Here is a 26,039-nt window from a genome sequence, read left to right on the forward strand (position 1 = left end):
TATTTTTGGCCGATGCTTTAATCTTAGTATTTGACCCAAGTTGAACCTATGTATCTAATACAGCATGCAACTGAATCAAAAGCAGTCTGCCTTCCATTGCAACAGGAACATATTGCTCATAAGCAATACAACATCACTGCCAGAAACTTTGCACTTTCCTAATGTATCCTTCCTTCAGAAACATTGTCTTTATAATAGCTGTAAATGAGATAGACCAAAAACACGACACCCTACACTCAGACATTTGTTTCTAGCGACATATAAAGTAAAATCTTCTTTCAAAGCTATTTATGGTATATTCTCTTTGTGTTTTTGTATTGTTAACCAATTGTATGTCTGCACTTTTTATCCAGTTCTTTTTTATTAAGGTATGAAATTGTTGTCCAAACCAATTCACTTGGCAAGAAAATACTGTAATACCCTATTCTCTGAATTTCTCCCCAAGCGAACAAAGGTGCAGTTCAAGGTTTCACCCCAAACTGTGATTCTTGCTACAGACATTTAATGTTTCAGAAAACAATCATTCTTTCATGTATCCCAGAAGGCTTGATAATGTGATGTGAAGTAAACACTGGATTGACAAAACTTCGATCATCCCTTACTGTATGCAAGGGGATTTTCATCTGGCTCTGTGGCGCAATGGATAGCGCGTTGGACTTCTAAGTGAATTGGCAAAGTCATTCAAAGGTTGTGGGTTAGAATCCAACCAGAGTCACATTTTTTACTTTCTTATTCAAATAAGGAACATTATGCATGTGAGGAATGTTTATTTTTGGCCGATGCTTTAATCTTAGTATTTCACCCAAGTTGAACCTATGTATCTAATACAGCATGCAACTGAATCAAAAGCAGTCTGCCTTCCATGGCAACAGGAACATATTGCTCATAAGCAATACAACATCACTGCCAGAAACTTTGCACTTTCCTAATGTATCCTTCCTTCAGAAACATTGTCTTTATAATAGCTGTAAATGAGATAGACCAAAAACACGACACCCTACACTCAGACATTTGTTTCTAGCGACATATAAAGTAAAATCTTCTTTCAAAGCTATTTATGGTATATTCTCTTTGTGTTTTTGTATTGTTAACCAATTCTATGGCTGCACTTTTTATCCAGTTCTTTTCTATTAAGGTATGAAATTGTTGTCCAAACGTATTCAGTTTGCAAGAAAATACAGTAATACCCTATTCTCCGAATCTATCCCTAAAGGAACAAAGGTGTAGTTCAAGGTTTCACCCAGAAGTGTGATTCTTCTGCAGACATTTTATGTTTCAGAAAACAATAATTCTTTCTTGTATCACAGAAGGCTTGATAATATGATGTGAAGTAAACACTGGATTGACAAAACTTTGATCATTAGTACGCAAGTTGATATTTATCTGGCTCTGTGGCGCAATGGATAGTGCGTTGGACTTCTAAGTGAATTTGCAAAGTCATTCAAAGGTTGTGGGTTCGAATCCCACCAGAGTTGCATTTTTTACTTTCTTATTCAAACAAGGAACATTATGCATGTGAGGAATGTTTATTTTTGGCCGATGCTTTAATCTTAGTATTTGACCCAAGTTGAACCTATGTATCTAATACAGCATGCAACTGAATCAAAAGCAGTCTGCCTTCCATTGCAACAGGAACATATTGCTCATAAGCAATACAACATCACTGCCAGAAACTTTGCACTTTCCTAATGTATCCTTCCTTCAGAAACATTGTCTTTATAATAGCTGTAAATGAGATAGACCAAAAACACGACACCCTACACTCAGACATTTGTTTCTAGCGACATATAAAGTAAAATCTTCTTTCAAAGCTATTTATGGTATATTCTCTTTGTGTTTTTGTATTGTTAACCAATTCTATGGCTGCACTTTTTATCCAGTTCTTTTCTATTAAGGTATGAAATTGTTGTCCAAACGTATTCAGTTTGCAAGAAAATACAGTAATACCCTATTCTCTGAATTTATCCCTAAAGGAACAAAGGTGTAGTTCAAGGTTTCACCCAGAAGTGTGATTCTTCTACAGACATTTTATGTTTGAGAAAACAATTATTCTTTCTTGTATCCCAGAAGGCTTGATAATATGATGTGAAGTAAACACTGGATTGACAAAACTTCGATCATCGCTTAATTTACGCAAGTTGATTTTTGTCTGGCTCTGTGGCGCAATGGATAGCGCGTTGGACTTCTAAGTGAATTGGCAAAGTCATTCAAAGGTTGTGGGTTCGAATCCCACCAGAATCGCATTTTTTACTTTCTAATTCAAACAAGGAACATTATGCATGTGAGGAATGTTTATTTTTGGCCGATGCTTTAATCTTAGTATTTGACCCAAGTTGAACCTATGTATCTAATACAGCATGCAACTGAATCAAAAGCAGTCTGCCTTCCATTGCAACAGGAACATATTGCTCATAAGCAATACAACATCACTGCCAGAAACTTTGCACTTTCCTAATGTATCCTTCCTTCAGAAACATTGTCTTTATAATAGCTGTAAATGAGATAGACCAAAAACACGACACCCTACACTCAGACATTTGTTTCTAGCGACATATAAAGTAAAATCTTCTTTCAAAGCTATTTATGGTATATTCTCTTTGTGTTTTTGTATTGTTAACCAATTGTATGTCTGCACTTTTTATCCAGTTCTTTTTTATTAAGGTATGAAATTGTTGTCCAAACCAATTCACTTGGCAAGAAAATACTGTAATACCCTATTCTCTGAATTTCTCCCCAAGCGAACAAAGGTGCAGTTCAAGGTTTCACCCCGAACTGTGATTCTTGCTACAGACATTTAATGTTTCAGAAAACAATCATTCTTTCATGTATCCCAGAAGGCTTGATAATGTGATGTGAAGTAAACACTGGATTGACAAAACTTCGATCATCCCTTACTGTATGCAAGTGGATTTTCATCTGGCTCTGTGGCGCAATGGATAGCGCGTTGGACTTCTAAGTGAATTGGCAAAGTCATTCAAAGGTTGTGGGTTAGAATCCAACCAGAGTCACATTTTTTACTTTCTTATTCAAATAAGGAACATTATGCATGTGAGGAATGTTTATTTTTGGCCGATGCTTTAATCTTAGTATTTCACCCAAGTTGAACCTATGTATCTAATACAGCATGCAACTGAATCAAAAGCAGTCTGCCTTCCATGGCAACAGGAACATATTGCTCATAAGCAATACAACATCACTGCCAGAAACTTTGCACTTTCCTAATGTATCCTTCCTTCAGAAACATTGTCTTTATAATAGCTGTAAATGAGATAGACCAAAAACACGACACCCTACACTCAGACATTTGTTTCTAGCGACATATAAAGTAAAATCTTCTTTCAAAGCTATTTATGGTATATTCTCTTTGTGTTTTTGTATTGTTAACCAATTCTATGGCTGCACTTTTTATCCAGTTCTTTTCTATTAAGGTATGAAATTGTTGTCCAAACGTATTCAGTTTGCAAGAAAATACAGTAATACCCTATTCTCTGAATTTATCCCTAAAGGAACAAAGGTGTAGTTCAAGGTTTCACCCAGAAGTGTGATTCTTCTACAGACATTTTATGTTTGAGAAAACAATTATTCTTTCTTGTATCCCAGAAGGCTTGATAATATGATGTGAAGTAAACACTGGATTGACAAAACTTCGATCATCCCTTAATTTACGCAAGTTGATTTTTGTCTGGCTCTGTGGCGCAATGGATAGCGCGTTGGACTTCTAAGTGAATTGGCAAAGTCATTCAAAGGTTGTGGGTTCGAATCCCACCAGAATCGCATTTTTTACTTTCTAATTCAAACAAGGAACATTATGCATGTGAGGGATGTTTATTTTTGGCCGATGCTTTAATCTTAGTATTTGACCCAAGTTGAACCTATGTATCTAATACAGCATGCAACTGAATCAAAAGCAGTCTGCCTTCCATTGCAACAGGAACATATTGCTCATAAGCAATACAACATCACTGCCAGAAACTTTGCACTTTCCTAATGTATCCTTCCTTCAGAAACATTGTCTTTATAATAGCTGTAAATGAGATAGACCAAAAACACGACACCCTACACTCAGACATTTGTTTCTAGCGACATATAAAGTAAAATCTTCTTTCAAAGCTATTTATGGTATATTCTCTTTGTGTTTTTGTATTGTTAACCAATTGTATGTCTGCACTTTTTATCCAGTTCTTTTTTATTAAGGTATGAAATTGTTGTCCAAACCAATTCACTTGGCAAGAAAATACTGTAATACCCTATTCTCTGAATTTCTCCCCAAGCGAACAAAGGTGCAGTTCAAGGTTTCACCCCAAACTGTGATTCTTGCTACAGACATTTAATGTTTCAGAAAACAATCATTCTTTCATGTATCCCAGAAGGCTTGATAATGTGATGTGAAGTAAACACTGGATTGACAAAACTTCGATCATCCCTTACTGTATGCAAGTGGATTTTCATCTGGCTCTGTGGCGCAATGGATAGCGCGTTGGACTTCTAAGTGAATTGGCAAAGTCATTCAAAGGTTGTGGGTTAGAATCCAACCAGAGTCACATTTTTTACTTTCTTATTCAAATAAGGAACATTATGCATGTGAGGAATGTTTATTTTTGGCCGATGCTTTAATCTTAGTATTTCACCCAAGTTGAACCTATGTATCTAATACAGCATGCAACTGAATCAAAAGCAGTCTGCCTTCCATGGCAACAGGAACATATTGCTCATAAGCAATACAACATCACTGCCAGAAACTTTGCACTTTCCTAATGTATCCTTCCTTCAGAAACATTGTCTTTATAATAGCTGTAAATGAGATAGACCAAAAACACGACACCCTACACTCAGACATTTGTTTCTAGCGACATATAAAGTAAAATCTTCTTTCAAAGCTATTTATGGTATATTCTCTTTGTGTTTTTGTATTGTTAACCAATTCTATGGCTGCACTTTTTATCCAGTTCTTTTCTATTAAGGTATGAAATTGTTGTCCAAACGTATTCAGTTTGCAAGAAAATACAGTAATACCCTATTCTCCGAATCTATCCCTAAAGGAACAAAGGTGTAGTTCAAGGTTTCACCCAGAAGTGTGATTCTTCTGCAGACATTTTATGTTTCAGAAAACAATAATTCTTTCTTGTATCACAGAAGGCTTGATAATATGATGTGAAGTAAACACTGGATTGACAAAACTTTGATCATTAGTACGCAAGTTGATATTTATCTGGCTCTGTGGCGCAATGGATAGTGCGTTGGACTTCTAAGTGAATTTGCAAAGTCATTCAAAGGTTGTGGGTTCGAATCCCACCAGAGTTGCATTTTTTACTTTCTTATTCAAACAAGGAACATTATGCATGTGAGGAATGTTTATTTTTGGCCGATGCTTTAATCTTAGTATTTGACCCAAGTTGAACCTATGTATCTAATACAGCATGCAACTGAATCAAAAGCAGTCTGCCTTCCATTGCAACAGGAACATATTGCTCATAAGCAATACAACATCACTGCCAGAAACTTTGCACTTTCCTAATGTATCCTTCCTTCAGAAACATTGTCTTTATAATAGCTGTAAATGAGATAGACCAAAAACACGACACCCTACACTCAGACATTTGTTTCTAGCGACATATAAAGTAAAATCTTCTTTCAAAGCTATTTATGGTATATTCTCTTTGTGTTTTTGTATTGTTAACCAATTGTATGGCTGCACTTTTTATCCAGTTCTTTTTTATTAAGGTATGGAATTGTTGTCCAAACGTATTCAGTTTGCAAGAAAATACAGTAATACCCTATTCTCCGAATTTATCCCTAAAGGAACAAAGGTGTAGTTCAAGGTTTCACCCAGAAGTGTGATTCTTCTACAGACATTTTATGTTTCAGAAAACAATTATTCTTTCTTGTATCCCAGAAGGCTTGATAATATGATGTGAAGTAAACACTGGATTGACTGGATTTGTGTTTTTGTATTGTTAACCAATTGTATGTCTGCACTTTTTATCCAGTTCTTTTTTATTAAGGTATGGAATTGTTGTCCAAACCTATTCACTTGGCAAGAAAATACTGTAATACCCTATTCTCTGAATTTCTCCCCAAGCGAACAAAGGTGCAGTTCAAGGTTTCACACAGAAGTGTGATTCTTGTTACAGACATTTTATGTTTCAGAAAACAATCATTCTTTGATGTGTCCCAGAAGTCTTGATAATATGATGTGAAGTAAACACTGGATTGACAAAACTTCGATCACCCCTTAATGTACGCAAGTTAATTTTCATCTGGCTCTGTGGCGCAATGGATAGCGCGTTGGACTTCTAAGTGAATTGGCAAAGTCATTCAAAGGTTGTGGGTTCGAATCCCACCAGAGTCGCATTTTTTACTTTCTAATTCAAACAAGGAACATTATGCATGTGAGGAATGTTTATTTTTGGCCGATGCTTTAATCTTAGTATTTGACCCAAGTTGAACCTATGTATCTAATACAGCATGCAACTGAATCAAAAGCAGTCTGCCTTCCATTGCAACAGGAACATATTGCTCATAAGCAATACAACATCACTGCCAGAAACTTTGCACTTTCCTAATGTATCCTTCCTTCAGAAACATTGTCTTTATAATAGCTGTAAATGAGATAGACCAAAAACACGACACCCTACACTCAGACATTTGTTTCTAGCGACATATAAAGTAAAATCTTCTTTCAAAGCTATTTATGGTATATTCTCTTTGTGTTTTTGTATTGTTAACCAATTGTATGGCTGCACTTTTTATCCAGTTCTTTTTTATTAAGGTATGGAATTGTTGTCCAAACGTATTCAGTTTGCAAGAAAATACAGTAATACCCTATTCTCCGAATTTATCCCTAAAGGAACAAAGGTGTAGTTCAAGGTTTCACCCAGAAGTGTGATTCTTCTACAGACATTTTATGTTTCAGAAAACAATTATTCTTTCTTGTATCCCAGAAGGCTTGATAATATGATGTGAAGTAAACACTGGATTGACAAAACCTCGATCATCCCCTGATGTACGCAAGTTGATTGTCATCTGGCTCTGTGGCGCAATGGATAGCGCGTTGGACTTCTAAGTGAATTGGCAAAGTCATTCAAAGGTTGCGGGTTCGAATCCCACCAGAGTCGCATTTTTTACTTTCTTATTCAAACAAGGAACATTATGCATGTGAGGAATGTTTATTTTTGGCCGATGCTTTAATCTTAGTATTTGACCCAAGTTGAACCTATGTATCTAATACAGCATGCAACTGAATCAAAAGCAGTCTGCCTTCCATTGCAACAGGAACATATTGCTCATAAGGAATACAACATCACTGCCAAAAACTTTGCACTTTCCTAATGTATCCTTCCTTCAGAAACATTGTCTTTATAATAGCTGTAAATGAGATAGACCAAAAACACGACACCCTACACTCAGACATTTGTTTCTAGCGACATATAAAGTAAAATCTTCTTTCAAAGCTATTTATGGTATATTCTCTTTGTGTTTTTGTATTGTTAACCAATTGTATGGCTGCACTTTTTATCCAGTTCTTTTTTATTAAGGTATGGAATTGTTGTCCAAACGTATTCAGTTGGCAAGAAAATACTGTTATACCCTATTCTCTGAATTTCTCCCCAAGCGAACAAAGGTGCAGTTCAAGGTTTCACACAGAAGTGTGATTCTTGCTACAGACATTTCATGTTTCAGAAAACAATCATTCTTTCATGTATCCCAGAAGGCTTGATAATATGATGTGAAGTAAACACTGGATTGACAAAACTTCGATCATCCCTTAATTTACGCAAGTTGATTTTTGTCTGGCTCTGTGGCGCAATGGATAGCGCGTTGGACTTCTAAGTGAATTGGCAAAATCATTCAAAGGTTGTGGGTTCGAATCCCACCACAATCGCATTTTTTACTTTCTAATTCAAACAAGGAACATTATGCATGTGAGGAATGTTTATTTTTGGCCGATGCTTTAATCTTAGTATTTGACCCAAGTTGAACCTATGTATCTAATACAGCATGCAACTGAATCAAAAGCAGTCTGCCTTCCATTGCAACAGGAACATATTGCTCATAAGCAATACAACATCACTGCCAGAAACTTTGCACTTTCCTAATGTATCCTTCCTTCAGAAACATTGTCTTTATAATAGCTGTAAATGAGATAGACCAAAAACACGACACCCTACACTCAGACATTTGTTTCTAGCGACATATAAAGTAAAATCTTCTTTCAAAGCTATTTATGGTATATTCTCTTTGTGTTTTTGTATTGTTAACCAATTGTATGTCTGCACTTTTTATCCAGTTCTTTTTTATTAAGGTATGAAATTGTTGTCCAAACCAATTCACTTGGCAAGAAAATACTGTAATACCCTATTCTCTGAATTTCTCCCCAAGCGAACAAAGGTGCAGTTCAAGGTTTCACCCCGAACTGTGATTCTTGCTACAGACATTTAATGTTTCAGAAAACAATCATTCTTTCATGTATCCCAGAAGGCTTGATAATGTGATGTGAAGTAAACACTGGATTGACAAAACTTCGATCATCCCTTACTGTATGCAAGTGGATTTTCATCTGGCTCTGTGGCGCAATGGATAGCGCGTTGGACTTCTAAGTGAATTGGCAAAGTCATTCAAAGGTTGTGGGTTCGAATCCCACCAGAATCGCATTTTTTACTTTCTAATTCAAACAAGGAACATTATGCATGTGAGGAATGTTTATTTTTGGCCGATGCTTTAATCTTAGTATTTGACCCAAGTTGAACCTATGTATCTAATACAGCATGCAACTGAATCAAAAGCAGTCTGCCTTCCATTGCAACAGGAACATATTGCTCATAAGCAATACAACATCACTGCCAGAAACTTTGCACTTTCCTAATGTATCCTTCCTTCAGAAACATTGTCTTTATAATAGCTGTAAATGAGATAGACCAAAAACACGACACCCTACACTCAGACATTTGTTTCTAGCGACATATAAAGTAAAATCTTCTTTCAAAGCTATTTATGGTATATTCTCTTTGTGTTTTTGTATTGTTAACCAATTGTATGTCTGCACTTTTTATCCAGTTCTTTTTTATTAAGGTATGAAATTGTTGTCCAAACCAATTCACTTGGCAAGAAAATACTGTAATACCCTATTCTCTGAATTTCTCCCCAAGCGAACAAAGGTGCAGTTCAAGGTTTCACCCCAAACTGTGATTCTTGCTACAGACATTTAATGTTTCAGAAAACAATCATTCTTTCATGTATCCCAGAAGGCTTGATAATGTGATGTGAAGTAAACACTGGATTGACAAAACTTCGATCATCCCTTACTGTATGCAAGGGGATTTTCATCTGGCTCTGTGGCGCAATGGATAGCGCGTTGGACTTCTAAGTGAATTGGCAAAGTCATTCAAAGGTTGTGGGTTAGAATCCAACCAGAGTCACATTTTTTACTTTCTTATTCAAATAAGGAACATTATGCATGTGAGGAATGTTTATTTTTGGCCGATGCTTTAATCTTAGTATTTCACCCAAGTTGAACCTATGTATCTAATACAGCATGCAACTGAATCAAAAGCAGTCTGCCTTCCATGGCAACAGGAACATATTGCTCATAAGCAATACAACATCACTGCCAGAAACTTTGCACTTTCCTAATGTATCCTTCCTTCAGAAACATTGTCTTTATAATAGCTGTAAATGAGATAGACCAAAAACACGACACCCTACACTCAGACATTTGTTTCTAGCGACATATAAAGTAAAATCTTCTTTCAAAGCTATTTATGGTATATTCTCTTTGTGTTTTTGTATTGTTAACCAATTCTATGGCTGCACTTTTTATCCAGTTCTTTTCTATTAAGGTATGAAATTGTTGTCCAAACGTATTCAGTTTGCAAGAAAATACAGTAATACCCTATTCTCCGAATCTATCCCTAAAGGAACAAAGGTGTAGTTCAAGGTTTCACCCAGAAGTGTGATTCTTCTGCAGACATTTTATGTTTCAGAAAACAATAATTCTTTCTTGTATCACAGAAGGCTTGATAATATGATGTGAAGTAAACACTGGATTGACAAAACTTTGATCATTAGTACGCAAGTTGATATTTATCTGGCTCTGTGGCGCAATGGATAGTGCGTTGGACTTCTAAGTGAATTTGCAAAGTCATTCAAAGGTTGTGGGTTCGAATCCCACCAGAGTTGCATTTTTTACTTTCTTATTCAAACAAGGAACATTATGCATGTGAGGAATGTTTATTTTTGGCCGATGCTTTAATCTTAGTATTTGACCCAAGTTGAACCTATGTATCTAATACAGCATGCAACTGAATCAAAAGCAGTCTGCCTTCCATTGCAACAGGAACATATTGCTCATAAGCAATACAACATCACTGCCAGAAACTTTGCACTTTCCTAATGTATCCTTCCTTCAGAAACATTGTCTTTATAATAGCTGTAAATGAGATAGACCAAAAACACGACACCCTACACTCAGACATTTGTTTCTAGCGACATATAAAGTAAAATCTTCTTTCAAAGCTATTTATGGTATATTCTCTTTGTGTTTTTGTATTGTTAACCAATTGTATGTCTGCACTTTTTATCCAGTTCTTTTTTATTAAGGTATGAAATTGTTGTCCAAACCAATTCACTTGGCAAGAAAATACTGTAATACCCTATTCTCTGAATTTCTCCCCAAGCGAACAAAGGTGCAGTTCAAGGTTTCACCCCGAACTGTGATTCTTGCTACAGACATTTAATGTTTCAGAAAACAATCATTCTTTCATGTATCCCAGAAGGCTTGATAATGTGATGTGAAGTAAACACTGGATTGACAAAACTTCGATCATCCCTTACTGTATGCAAGTGGATTTTCATCTGGCTCTGTGGCGCAATGGATAGCGCGTTGGACTTCTAAGTGAATTGGCAAAGTCATTCAAAGGTTGTGGGTTAGAATCCAACCAGAGTCACATTTTTTACTTTCTTATTCAAATAAGGAACATTATGCATGTGAGGAATGTTTATTTTTGGCCGATGCTTTAATCTTAGTATTTCACCCAAGTTGAACCTATGTATCTAATACAGCATGCAACTGAATCAAAAGCAGTCTGCCTTCCATGGCAACAGGAACATATTGCTCATAAGCAATACAACATCACTGCCAGAAACTTTGCACTTTCCTAATGTATCCTTCCTTCAGAAACATTGTCTTTATAATAGCTGTAAATGAGATAGACCAAAAACACGACACCCTACACTCAGACATTTGTTTCTAGCGACATATAAAGTAAAATCTTCTTTCAAAGCTATTTATGGTATATTCTCTTTGTGTTTTTGTATTGTTAACCAATTCTATGGCTGCACTTTTTATCCAGTTCTTTTCTATTAAGGTATGAAATTGTTGTCCAAACGTATTCAGTTTGCAAGAAAATACAGTAATACCCTATTCTCTGAATTTATCCCTAAAGGAACAAAGGTGTAGTTCAAGGTTTCACCCAGAAGTGTGATTCTTCTACAGACATTTTATGTTTGAGAAAACAATTATTCTTTCTTGTATCCCAGAAGGCTTGATAATATGATGTGAAGTAAACACTGGATTGACAAAACTTCGATCATCGCTTAATTTACGCAAGTTGATTTTTGTCTGGCTCTGTGGCGCAATGGATAGCGCGTTGGACTTCTAAGTGAATTGGCAAAGTCATTCAAAGGTTGTGGGTTCGAATCCCACCAGAATCGCATTTTTTACTTTCTAATTCAAACAAGGAACATTATGCATGTGAGGAATGTTTATTTTTGGCCGATGCTTTAATCTTAGTATTTGACCCAAGTTGAACCTATGTATCTAATACAGCATGCAACTGAATCAAAAGCAGTCTGCCTTCCATTGCAACAGGAACATATTGCTCATAAGCAATACAACATCACTGCCAGAAACTTTGCACTTTCCTAATGTATCCTTCCTTCAGAAACATTGTCTTTATAATAGCTGTAAATGAGATAGACCAAAAACACGACACCCTACACTCAGACATTTGTTTCTAGCGACATATAAAGTAAAATCTTCTTTCAAAGCTATTTATGGTATATTCTCTTTGTGTTTTTGTATTGTTAACCAATTGTATGTCTGCACTTTTTATCCAGTTCTTTTTTATTAAGGTATGAAATTGTTGTCCAAACCAATTCACTTGGCAAGAAAATACTGTAATACCCTATTCTCTGAATTTCTCCCCAAGCGAACAAAGGTGCAGTTCAAGGTTTCACCCCGAACTGTGATTCTTGCTACAGACATTTAATGTTTCAGAAAACAATCATTCTTTCATGTATCCCAGAAGGCTTGATAATGTGATGTGAAGTAAACACTGGATTGACAAAACTTCGATCATCCCTTACTGTATGCAAGTGGATTTTCATCTGGCTCTGTGGCGCAATGGATAGCGCGTTGGACTTCTAAGTGAATTGGCAAAGTCATTCAAAGGTTGTGGGTTAGAATCCAACCAGAGTCACATTTTTTACTTTCTTATTCAAATAAGGAACATTATGCATGTGAGGAATGTTTATTTTTGGCCGATGCTTTAATCTTAGTATTTCACCCAAGTTGAACCTATGTATCTAATACAGCATGCAACTGAATCAAAAGCAGTCTGCCTTCCATGGCAACAGGAACATATTGCTCATAAGCAATACAACATCACTGCCAGAAACTTTGCACTTTCCTAATGTATCCTTCCTTCAGAAACATTGTCTTTATAATAGCTGTAAATGAGATAGACCAAAAACACGACACCCTACACTCAGACATTTGTTTCTAGCGACATATAAAGTAAAATCTTCTTTCAAAGCTATTTATGGTATATTCTCTTTGTGTTTTTGTATTGTTAACCAATTCTATGGCTGCACTTTTTATCCAGTTCTTTTCTATTAAGGTATGAAATTGTTGTCCAAACGTATTCAGTTTGCAAGAAAATACAGTAATACCCTATTCTCTGAATTTATCCCTAAAGGAACAAAGGTGTAGTTCAAGGTTTCACCCAGAAGTGTGATTCTTCTACAGACATTTTATGTTTGAGAAAACAATTATTCTTTCTTGTATCCCAGAAGGCTTGATAATATGATGTGAAGTAAACACTGGATTGACAAAACTTCGATCATCCCTTAATTTACGCAAGTTGATTTTTGTCTGGCTCTGTGGCGCAATGGATAGCGCGTTGGACTTCTAAGTGAATTGGCAAAGTCATTCAAAGGTTGTGGGTTCGAATCCCACCAGAATCGCATTTTTTACTTTCTAATTCAAACAAGGAACATTATGCATGTGAGGGATGTTTATTTTTGGCCGATGCTTTAATCTTAGTATTTGACCCAAGTTGAACCTATGTATCTAATACAGCATGCAACTGAATCAAAAGCAGTCTGCCTTCCATTGCAACAGGAACATATTGCTCATAAGCAATACAACATCACTGCCAGAAACTTTGCACTTTCCTAATGTATCCTTCCTTCAGAAACATTGTCTTTATAATAGCTGTAAATGAGATAGACCAAAAACACGACACCCTACACTCAGACATTTGTTTCTAGCGACATATAAAGTAAAATCTTCTTTCAAAGCTATTTATGGTATATTCTCTTTGTGTTTTTGTATTGTTAACCAATTGTATGTCTGCACTTTTTATCCAGTTCTTTTTTATTAAGGTATGAAATTGTTGTCCAAACCAATTCACTTGGCAAGAAAATACTGTAATACCCTATTCTCTGAATTTCTCCCCAAGCGAACAAAGGTGCAGTTCAAGGTTTCACCCCAAACTGTGATTCTTGCTACAGACATTTAATGTTTCAGAAAACAATCATTCTTTCATGTATCCCAGAAGGCTTGATAATGTGATGTGAAGTAAACACTGGATTGACAAAACTTCGATCATCCCTTACTGTATGCAAGTGGATTTTCATCTGGCTCTGTGGCGCAATGGATAGCGCGTTGGACTTCTAAGTGAATTGGCAAAGTCATTCAAAGGTTGTGGGTTAGAATCCAACCAGAGTCACATTTTTTACTTTCTTATTCAAATAAGGAACATTATGCATGTGAGGAATGTTTATTTTTGGCCGATGCTTTAATCTTAGTATTTCACCCAAGTTGAACCTATGTATCTAATACAGCATGCAACTGAATCAAAAGCAGTCTGCCTTCCATGGCAACAGGAACATATTGCTCATAAGCAATACAACATCACTGCCAGAAACTTTGCACTTTCCTAATGTATCCTTCCTTCAGAAACATTGTCTTTATAATAGCTGTAAATGAGATAGACCAAAAACACGACACCCTACACTCAGACATTTGTTTCTAGCGACATATAAAGTAAAATCTTCTTTCAAAGCTATTTATGGTATATTCTCTTTGTGTTTTTGTATTGTTAACCAATTCTATGGCTGCACTTTTTATCCAGTTCTTTTCTATTAAGGTATGAAATTGTTGTCCAAACGTATTCAGTTTGCAAGAAAATACAGTAATACCCTATTCTCCGAATCTATCCCTAAAGGAACAAAGGTGTAGTTCAAGGTTTCACCCAGAAGTGTGATTCTTCTGCAGACATTTTATGTTTCAGAAAACAATAATTCTTTCTTGTATCACAGAAGGCTTGATAATATGATGTGAAGTAAACACTGGATTGACAAAACTTTGATCATTAGTACGCAAGTTGATATTTATCTGGCTCTGTGGCGCAATGGATAGTGCGTTGGACTTCTAAGTGAATTTGCAAAGTCATTCAAAGGTTGTGGGTTCGAATCCCACCAGAGTTGCATTTTTTACTTTCTTATTCAAACAAGGAACATTATGCATGTGAGGAATGTTTATTTTTGGCCGATGCTTTAATCTTAGTATTTGACCCAAGTTGAACCTATGTATCTAATACAGCATGCAACTGAATCAAAAGCAGTCTGCCTTCCATTGCAACAGGAACATATTGCTCATAAGCAATACAACATCACTGCCAGAAACTTTGCACTTTCCTAATGTATCCTTCCTTCAGAAACATTGTCTTTATAATAGCTGTAAATGAGATAGACCAAAAACACGACACCCTACACTCAGACATTTGTTTCTAGCGACATATAAAGTAAAATCTTCTTTCAAAGCTATTTATGGTATATTCTCTTTGTGTTTTTGTATTGTTAACCAATTGTATGGCTGCACTTTTTATCCAGTTCTTTTTTATTAAGGTATGGAATTGTTGTCCAAACGTATTCAGTTTGCAAGAAAATACAGTAATACCCTATTCTCCGAATTTATCCCTAAAGGAACAAAGGTGTAGTTCAAGGTTTCACCCAGAAGTGTGATTCTTCTACAGACATTTTATGTTTCAGAAAACAATTATTCTTTCTTGTATCCCAGAAGGCTTGATAATATGATGTGAAGTAAACACTGGATTGACTGGATTTGTGTTTTTGTATTGTTAACCAATTGTATGTCTGCACTTTTTATCCAGTTCTTTTTTATTAAGGTATGGAATTGTTGTCCAAACCTATTCACTTGGCAAGAAAATACTGTAATACCCTATTCTCTGAATTTCTCCCCAAGCGAACAAAGGTGCAGTTCAAGGTTTCACCCCGAACTGTGATTCTTGCTACAGACATTTAATGTTTCAGAAAACAATCATTCTTTCATGTATCCCAGAAGGCTTGATAATGTGATGTGAAGTAAACACTGGATTGACAAAACTTCGATCATCCCTTACTGTATGCAAGTGGATTTTCATCTGGCTCTGTGGCGCAATGGATAGCGCGTTGGACTTCTAAGTGAATTGGCAAAGTCATTCAAAGGTTGTGGGTTCGAATCCCACCAGAATCGCATTTTTTACTTTCTAATTCAAACAAGGAACATTATGCATGTGAGGAATGTTTATTTTTGGCCGATGCTTTAATCTTAGTATTTGACCCAAGTTGAACCTATGTATCTAATACAGCATGCAACTGAATCAAAAGCAGTCTGCCTTCCATTGCAACAGGAACATATTGCTCATAAGCAATACAACATCACTGCCAGAAACTTTGCACTTTCCTAATGTATCCTTCCTTCAGAAACATTGTCTTTATAATAGCTGTAAATGAGATAGACCAAAAACACGACACCCTACACTCAGACATTTGTTTCTAGCGACATATAAAGTAAAATCTTCTTTCAAAGCTATTTATGGTATATTCTCTTTGTGTTTTTGTATTGTTAACCAATTGTATGTCTGCACTTTTTATCCAGTTCTTTTTTATTAAGGTATGAAATTGTTGTCCAAACCAATTCACTTGGCAAGAAAATACTGTAATACCCTATTCTCTGAATTTCTCCCCAAGCGAACAAAGGTGCAGTTCAAGGTTTCACCCCAAACTGTGATTCTTGCTACAGACATTTAATGTTTCAGAAAACAATCATTCTTTCATGTATCCCAGAAGGCTTGATAATGTGATGTGAAGTAAACACTGGATTGACAAAACTTCGATCATCCCTTACTGTATGCAAGGGGATTTTCATCTGGCTCTGTGGCGCAATGGATAGCGCGTTGGACTTCTAAGTGAATTGGCAAAGTCATTCAAAGGTTGTGGGTTAGAATCCAACCAGAGTCACATTTTTTACTTTCTTATTCAAATAAGGAACATTATGCATGTGAGGAATGTTTATTTTTGGCCGATGCTTTAATCTTAGTATTTCACCCAAGTTGAACCTATGTATCTAATACAGCATGCAACTGAATCAAAAGCAGTCTGCCTTCCATGGCAACAGGAACATATTGCTCATAAGCAATACAACATCACTGCCAGAAACTTTGCACTTTCCTAATGTATCCTTCCTTCAGAAACATTGTCTTTATAATAGCTGTAAATGAGATAGACCAAAAACACGACACCCTACACTCAGACATTTGTTTCTAGCGACATATAAAGTAAAATCTTCTTTCAAAGCTATTTATGGTATATTCTCTTTGTGTTTTTGTATTGTTAACCAATTCTATGGCTGCACTTTTTATCCAGTTCTTTTCTATTAAGGTATGAAATTGTTGTCCAAACGTATTCAGTTTGCAAGAAAATACAGTAATACCCTATTCTCCGAATCTATCCCTAAAGGAACAAAGGTGTAGTTCAAGGTTTCACCCAGAAGTGTGATTCTTCTGCAGACATTTTATGTTTCAGAAAACAATAATTCTTTCTTGTATCACAGAAGGCTTGATAATATGATGTGAAGTAAACACTGGATTGACAAAACTTTGATCATTAGTACGCAAGTTGATATTTATCTGGCTCTGTGGCGCAATGGATAGTGCGTTGGACTTCTAAGTGAATTTGCAAAGTCATTCAAAGGTTGTGGGTTCGAATCCCACCAGAGTTGCATTTTTTACTTTCTTATTCAAACAAGGAACATTATGCATGTGAGGAATGTTTATTTTTGGCCGATGCTTTAATCTTAGTATTTGACCCAAGTTGAACCTATGTATCTAATACAGCATGCAACTGAATCAAAAGCAGTCTGCCTTCCATTGCAACAGGAACATATTGCTCATAAGCAATACAACATCACTGCCAGAAACTTTGCACTTTCCTAATGTATCCTTCCTTCAGAAACATTGTCTTTATAATAGCTGTAAATGAGATAGACCAAAAACACGACACCCTACACTCAGACATTTGTTTCTAGCGACATATAAAGTAAAATCTTCTTTCAAAGCTATTTATGGTATATTCTCTTTGTGTTTTTGTATTGTTAACCAATTGTATGTCTGCACTTTTTATCCAGTTCTTTTTTATTAAGGTATGAAATTGTTGTCCAAACCAATTCACTTGGCAAGAAAATACTGTAATACCCTATTCTCTGAATTTCTCCCCAAGCGAACAAAGGTGCAGTTCAAGGTTTCACCCCGAACTGTGATTCTTGCTACAGACATTTAATGTTTCAGAAAACAATCATTCTTTCATGTATCCCAGAAGGCTTGATAATGTGATGTGAAGTAAACACTGGATTGACAAAACTTCGATCATCCCTTACTGTATGCAAGTGGATTTTCATCTGGCTCTGTGGCGCAATGGATAGCGCGTTGGACTTCTAAGTGAATTGGCAAAGTCATTCAAAGGTTGTGGGTTAGAATCCAACCAGAGTCACATTTTTTACTTTCTTATTCAAATAAGGAACATTATGCATGTGAGGAATGTTTATTTTTGGCCGATGCTTTAATCTTAGTATTTCACCCAAGTTGAACCTATGTATCTAATACAGCATGCAACTGAATCAAAAGCAGTCTGCCTTCCATGGCAACAGGAACATATTGCTCATAAGCAATACAACATCACTGCCAGAAACTTTGCACTTTCCTAATGTATCCTTCCTTCAGAAACATTGTCTTTATAATAGCTGTAAATGAGATAGACCAAAAACACGACACCCTACACTCAGACATTTGTTTCTAGCGACATATAAAGTAAAATCTTCTTTCAAAGCTATTTATGGTATATTCTCTTTGTGTTTTTGTATTGTTAACCAATTCTATGGCTGCACTTTTTATCCAGTTCTTTTCTATTAAGGTATGAAATTGTTGTCCAAACGTATTCAGTTTGCAAGAAAATACAGTAATACCCTATTCTCTGAATTTATCCCTAAAGGAACAAAGGTGTAGTTCAAGGTTTCACCCAGAAGTGTGATTCTTCTACAGACATTTTATGTTTGAGAAAACAATTATTCTTTCTTGTATCCCAGAAGGCTTGATAATATGATGTGAAGTAAACACTGGATTGACAAAACTTCGATCATCGCTTAATTTACGCAAGTTGATTTTTGTCTGGCTCTGTGGCGCAATGGATAGCGCGTTGGACTTCTAAGTGAATTGGCAAAGTCATTCAAAGGTTGTGGGTTCGAATCCCACCAGAATCGCATTTTTTACTTTCTAATTCAAACAAGGAACATTATGCATGTGAGGAATGTTTATTTTTGGCCGATGCTTTAATCTTAGTATTTGACCCAAGTTGAACCTATGTATCTAATACAGCATGCAACTGAATCAAAAGCAGTCTGCCTTCCATTGCAACAGGAACATATTGCTCATAAGCAATACAACATCACTGCCAGAAACTTTGCACTTTCCTAATGTATCCTTCCTTCAGAAACATTGTCTTTATAATAGCTGTAAATGAGATAGACCAAAAACACGACACCCTACACTCAGACATTTGTTTCTAGCGACATATAAAGTAAAATCTTCTTTCAAAGCTATTTATGGTATATTCTCTTTGTGTTTTTGTATTGTTAACCAATTGTATGTCTGCACTTTTTATCCAGTTCTTTTTTATTAAGGTATGAAATTGTTGTCCAAACCAATTCACTTGGCAAGAAAATACTGTAATACCCTATTCTCTGAATTTCTCCCCAAGCGAACAAAGGTGCAGTTCAAGGTTTCACCCCGAACTGTGATTCTTGCTACAGACATTTAATGTTTCAGAAAACAATCATTCTTTCATGTATCCCAGAAGGCTTGATAATGTGATGTGAAGTAAACACTGGATTGACAAAACTTCGATCATCCCTTACTGTATGCAAGTGGATTTTCATCTGGCTCTGTGGCGCAATGGATAGCGCGTTGGACTTCTAAGTGAATTGGCAAAGTCATTCAAAGGTTGTGGGTTAGAATCCAACCAGAGTCACATTTTTTACTTTCTTATTCAAATAAGGAACATTATGCATGTGAGGAATGTTTATTTTTGGCCGATGCTTTAATCTTAGTATTTCACCCAAGTTGAACCTATGTATCTAATACAGCATGCAACTGAATCAAAAGCAGTCTGCCTTCCATGGCAACAGGAACATATTGCTCATAAGCAATACAACATCACTGCCAGAAACTTTGCACTTTCCTAATGTATCCTTCCTTCAGAAACATTGTCTTTATAATAGCTGTAAATGAGATAGACCAAAAACACGACACCCTACACTCAGACATTTGTTTCTAGCGACATATAAAGTAAAATCTTCTTTCAAAGCTATTTATGGTATATTCTCTTTGTGTTTTTGTATTGTTAACCAATTCTATGGCTGCACTTTTTATCCAGTTCTTTTCTATTAAGGTATGAAATTGTTGTCCAAACGTATTCAGTTTGCAAGAAAATACAGTAATACCCTATTCTCTGAATTTATCCCTAAAGGAACAAAGGTGTAGTTCAAGGTTTCACCCAGAAGTGTGATTCTTCTACAGACATTTTATGTTTGAGAAAACAATTATTCTTTCTTGTATCCCAGAAGGCTTGATAATATGATGTGAAGTAAACACTGGATTGACAAAACTTCGATCATCCCTTAATTTACGCAAGTTGATTTTTGTCTGGCTCTGTGGCGCAATGGATAGCGCGTTGGACTTCTAAGTGAATTGGCAAAGTCATTCAAAGGTTGTGGGTTCGAATCCCACCAGAATCGCATTTTTTACTTTCTAATTCAAACACGGAACATTATGCATGTGAGGGATGTTTATTTTTGGCCGATGCTTTAATCTTAGTATTTGACCCAAGTTGAACCTATGTATCTAATACAGCATGCAACTGAATCAAAAGCAGTCTGCCTTCCATTGCAACAGGAACATATTGCTCATAAGCAATACAACATCACTGCCAGAAACTTTGCACTTTCCTAATGTATCCTTCCTTCAGAAACATTGTCTTTATAATAGCTGTAAATGAGATAGACCAAAAACACGACACCCTACACTCAGACATTTGTTTCTAGCGACATATAAAGTAAAATCTTCTTTCAAAGCTATTTATGGTATATTCTCTTTGTGTTTTTGTATTGTTAACCAATTGTATGTCTGCACTTTTTATCCAGTTCTTTTTTATTAAGGTATGAAATTGTTGTCCAAACCAATTCACTTGGCAAGAAAATACTGTAATACCCTATTCTCTGAATTTCTCCCCAAGCGAACAAAGGTGCAGTTCAAGGTTTCACCCCAAACTGTGATTCTTGCTACAGACATTTAATGTTTCAGAAAACAATCATTCTTTCATGTATCCCAGAAGGCTTGATAATGTGATGTGAAGTAAACACTGGATTGACAAAACTTCGATCATCCCTTACTGTATGCAAGTGGATTTTCATCTGGCTCTGTGGCGCAATGGATAGCGCGTTGGACTTCTAAGTGAATTGGCAAAGTCATTCAAAGGTTGTGGGTTAGAATCCAACCAGAGTCACATTTTTTACTTTCTTATTCAAATAAGGAACATTATGCATGTGAGGAATGTTTATTTTTGGCCGATGCTTTAATCTTAGTATTTCACCCAAGTTGAACCTATGTATCTAATACAGCATGCAACTGAATCAAAAGCAGTCTGCCTTCCATGGCAACAGGAACATATTGCTCATAAGCAATACAACATCACTGCCAGAAACTTTGCACTTTCCTAATGTATCCTTCCTTCAGAAACATTGTCTTTATAATAGCTGTAAATGAGATAGACCAAAAACACGACACCCTACACTCAGACATTTGTTTCTAGCGACATATAAAGTAAAATCTTCTTTCAAAGCTATTTATGGTATATTCTCTTTGTGTTTTTGTATTGTTAACCAATTCTATGGCTGCACTTTTTATCCAGTTCTTTTCTATTAAGGTATGAAATTGTTGTCCAAACGTATTCAGTTTGCAAGAAAATACAGTAATACCCTATTCTCCGAATCTATCCCTAAAGGAACAAAGGTGTAGTTCAAGGTTTCACCCAGAAGTGTGATTCTTCTGCAGACATTTTATGTTTCAGAAAACAATAATTCTTTCTTGTATCACAGAAGGCTTGATAATATGATGTGAAGTAAACACTGGATTGACAAAACTTTGATCATTAGTACGCAAGTTGATATTTATCTGGCTCTGTGGCGCAATGGATAGTGCGTTGGACTTCTAAGTGAATTTGCAAAGTCATTCAAAGGTTGTGGGTTCGAATCCCACCAGAGTTGCATTTTTTACTTTCTTATTCAAACAAGGAACATTATGCATGTGAGGAATGTTTATTTTTGGCCGATGCTTTAATCTTAGTATTTGACCCAAGTTGAACCTATGTATCTAATACAGCATGCAACTGAATCAAAAGCAGTCTGCCTTCCATTGCAACAGGAACATATTGCTCATAAGCAATACAACATCACTGCCAGAAACTTTGCACTTTCCTAATGTATCCTTCCTTCAGAAACATTGTCTTTATAATAGCTGTAAATGAGATAGACCAAAAACACGACACCCTACACTCAGACATTTGTTTCTAGCGACATATAAAGTAAAATCTTCTTTCAAAGCTATTTATGGTATATTCTCTTTGTGTTTTTGTATTGTTAACCAATTGTATGGCTGCACTTTTTATCCAGTTCTTTTTTATTAAGGTATGGAATTGTTGTCCAAACGTATTCAGTTTGCAAGAAAATACAGTAATACCCTATTCTCCGAATTTATCCCTAAAGGAACAAAGGTGTAGTTCAAGGTTTCACCCAGAAGTGTGATTCTTCTACAGACATTTTATGTTTCAGAAAACAATTATTCTTTCTTGTATCCCAGAAGGCTTGATAATATGATGTGAAGTAAACACTGGATTGACTGGATTTGTGTTTTTGTATTGTTAACCAATTGTATGTCTGCACTTTTTATCCAGTTCTTTTTTATTAAGGTATGGAATTGTTGTCCAAACCTATTCACTTGGCAAGAAAATACTGTAATACCCTATTCTCTGAATTTCTCCCCAAGCGAACAAAGGTGCAGTTCAAGGTTTCACACAGAAGTGTGATTCTTGTTACAGACATTTTATGTTTCAGAAAACAATCATTCTTTGATGTGTCCCAGAAGTCTTGATAATATGATGTGAAGTAAACACTGGATTGACAAAACTTCGATCACCCCTTAATGTACGCAAGTTAATTTTCATCTGGCTCTGTGGCGCAATGGATAGCGCGTTGGACTTCTAAGTGAATTGGCAAAGTCATTCAAAGGTTGTGGGTTCGAATCCCACCAGAGTCGCATTTTTTACTTTCTAATTCAAACAAGGAACATTATGCATGTGAGGAATGTTTATTTTTGGCCGATGCTTTAATCTTAGTATTTGACCCAAGTTGAACCTATGTATCTAATACAGCATGCAACTGAATCAAAAGCAGTCTGCCTTCCATTGCAACAGGAACATATTGCTCATAAGCAATACAACATCACTGCCAGAAACTTTGCACTTTCCTAATGTATCCTTCCTTCAGAAACATTGTCTTTATAATAGCTGTAAATGAGATAGACCAAAAACACGACACCCTACACTCAGACATTTGTTTCTAGCGACATATAAAGTAAAATCTTCTTTCAAAGCTATTTATGGTATATTCTCTTTGTGTTTTTGTATTGTTAACCAATTGTATGGCTGCACTTTTTATCCAGTTCTTTTTTATTAAGGTATGGAATTGTTGTCCAAACGTATTCAGTTTGCAAGAAAATACAGTAATACCCTATTCTCCGAATTTATCCCTAAAGGAACAAAGGTGTAGTTCAAGGTTTCACCCAGAAGTGTGATTCTTCTACAGACATTTTATGTTTCAGAAAACAATTATTCTTTCTTGTATCCCAGAAGGCTTGATAATATGATGTGAAGTAAACACTGGATTGACAAAACCTCGATCATCCCCTGATGTACGCAAGTTGATTGTCATCTGGCTCTGTGGCGCAATGGATAGCGCGTTGGACTTCTAAGTGAATTGGCAAAGTCATTCAAAGGTTGCGGGTTCGAATCCCACCAGAGTCGCATTTTTTACTTTCTTATTCAAACAAGGAACATTATGCATGTGAGGAATGTTTATTTTTGGCCGATGCTTTAATCTTAGTATTTGACCCAAGTTGAACCTATGTATCTAATACAGCATGCAACTGAATCAAAAGCAGTCTGCCTTCCATTGCAACAGGAACATATTGCTCATAAGGAATACAACATCACTGCCAAAAACTTTGCACTTTCCTAATGTATCCTTCCTTCAGAAACATTGTCTTTATAATAGCTGTAAATGAGATAGACCAAAAACACGACACCCTACACTCAGACATTTGTTTCTAGCGACATATAAAGTAAAATCTTCTTTCAAAGCTATTTATGGTATATTCTCTTTGTGTTTTTGTATTGTTAACCAATTGTATGGCTGCACTTTTTATCCAGTTCTTTTTTATTAAGGTATGGAATTGTTGTCCAAACGTATTCAGTTGGCAAGAAAATACTGTTATACCCTATTCTCTGAATTTCTCCCCAAGCGAACAAAGGTGCAGTTCAAGGTTTCACACAGAAGTGTGATTCTTGCTACAGACATTTCATGTTTCAGAAAACAATCATTCTTTCATGTATCCCAGAAGGCTTGATAATATGATGTGAAGTAAACACTGGATTGACAAAACTTCGATCATCCCTTAATTTACGCAAGTTGATTTTTGTCTGGCTCTGTGGCGCAATGGATAGCGCGTTGGACTTCTAAGTGAATTGGCAAAATCATTCAAAGGTTGTGGGTTCGAATCCCACCACAATCGCATTTTTTACTTTCTAATTCAAACAAGGAACATTATGCATGTGAGGAATGTTTATTTTTGGCCGATGCTTTAATCTTAGTATTTGACCCAAGTTGAACCTATGTATCTAATACAGCATGCAACTGAATCAAAAGCAGTCTGCCTTCCATTGCAACAGGAACATATTGCTCATAAGCAATACAACATCACTGCCAGAAACTTTGCACTTTCCTAATGTATCCTTCCTTCAGAAACATTGTCTTTATAATAGCTGTAAATGAGATAGACCAAAAACACGACACCCTACACTCAGACATTTGTTTCTAGCGACATATAAAGTAAAATCTTCTTTCAAAGCTATTTATGGTATATTCTCTTTGTGTTTTTGTATTGTTAACCAATTGTATGTCTGCACTTTTTATCCAGTTCTTTTTTATTAAGGTATGAAATTGTTGTCCAAACCAATTCACTTGGCAAGAAAATACTGTAATACCCTATTCTCTGAATTTCTCCCCAAGCGAACAAAGGTGCAGTTCAAGGTTTCACCCCGAACTGTGATTCTTGCTACAGACATTTAATGTTTCAGAAAACAATCATTCTTTCATGTATCCCAGAAGGCTTGATAATGTGATGTGAAGTAAACACTGGATTGACAAAACTTCGATCATCCCTTACTGTATGCAAGTGGATTTTCATCTGGCTCTGTGGCGCAATGGATAGCGCGTTGGACTTCTAAGTGAATTGGCAAAGTCATTCAAAGGTTGTGGGTTCGAATCCCACCAGAATCGCATTTTTTACTTTCTAATTCAAACAAGGAACATTATGCATGTGAGGAATGTTTATTTTTGGCCGATGCTTTAATCTTAGTATTTGACCCAAGTTGAACCTATGTATCTAATACAGCATGCAACTGAATCAAAAGCAGTCTGCCTTCCATTGCAACAGGAACATATTGCTCATAAGCAATACAACATCACTGCCAGAAACTTTGCACTTTCCTAATGTATCCTTCCTTCAGAAACATTGTCTTTATAATAGCTGTAAATGAGATAGACCAAAAACACGACACCCTACACTCAGACATTTGTTTCTAGCGACATATAAAGTAAAATCTTCTTTCAAAGCTATTTATGGTATATTCTCTTTGTGTTTTTGTATTGTTAACCAATTGTATGTCTGCACTTTTTATCCAGTTCTTTTTTATTAAGGTATGAAATTGTTGTCCAAACCAATTCACTTGGCAAGAAAATACTGTAATACCCTATTCTCTGAATTTCTCCCCAAGCGAACAAAGGTGCAGTTCAAGGTTTCACCCCGAACTGTGATTCTTGCTACAGACATTTAATGTTTCAGAAAACAATCATTCTTTCATGTATCCCAGAAGGCTTGATAATGTGATGTGAAGTAAACACTGGATTGACAAAACTTCGATCATCCCTTACTGTATGCAAGTGGATTTTCATCTGGCTCTGTGGCGCAATGGATAGCGCGTTGGACTTCTAAGTGAATTGGCAAAGTCATTCAAAGGTTGTGGGTTCGAAT

The 26,039-nt window shown here is 36.0% G+C and overlaps 2 non-coding genes across 2 annotated transcripts; both read left to right on the forward strand.

Moving 5' to 3' along the window:
- The first annotated feature begins 6,259 nt into the window (after nt 1-6,259).
- TRNAR-UCU (transfer RNA arginine (anticodon UCU)) lies at nt 6,260-6,349 on the forward strand. Its single transcript is given in 2 exon segments — nt 6,260-6,296; nt 6,314-6,349. It is a non-coding gene; the product is annotated as a tRNA-Arg (tRNA).
- Nucleotides 6,350-22,895: 16,546 nt separating this feature from the next.
- Nucleotides 22,896-22,985, forward strand: TRNAR-UCU (transfer RNA arginine (anticodon UCU)). Its single transcript is given in 2 exon segments — nt 22,896-22,932; nt 22,950-22,985. It is a non-coding gene; the product is annotated as a tRNA-Arg (tRNA).
- The last annotated feature ends 3,054 nt before the right edge of the window (nt 22,986-26,039 follow it).

Source organism: Ambystoma mexicanum (assembly GCF_040938575.1).
Source record: "Ambystoma mexicanum isolate Mex_15411 chromosome 12 unlocalized genomic scaffold, UKY_AmexF1_1 Mex_chr12_unloc.1, whole genome shotgun sequence".
In the NCBI taxonomy this organism is placed as follows: Eukaryota; Metazoa; Chordata; class Amphibia; order Caudata; family Ambystomatidae; genus Ambystoma; species Ambystoma mexicanum.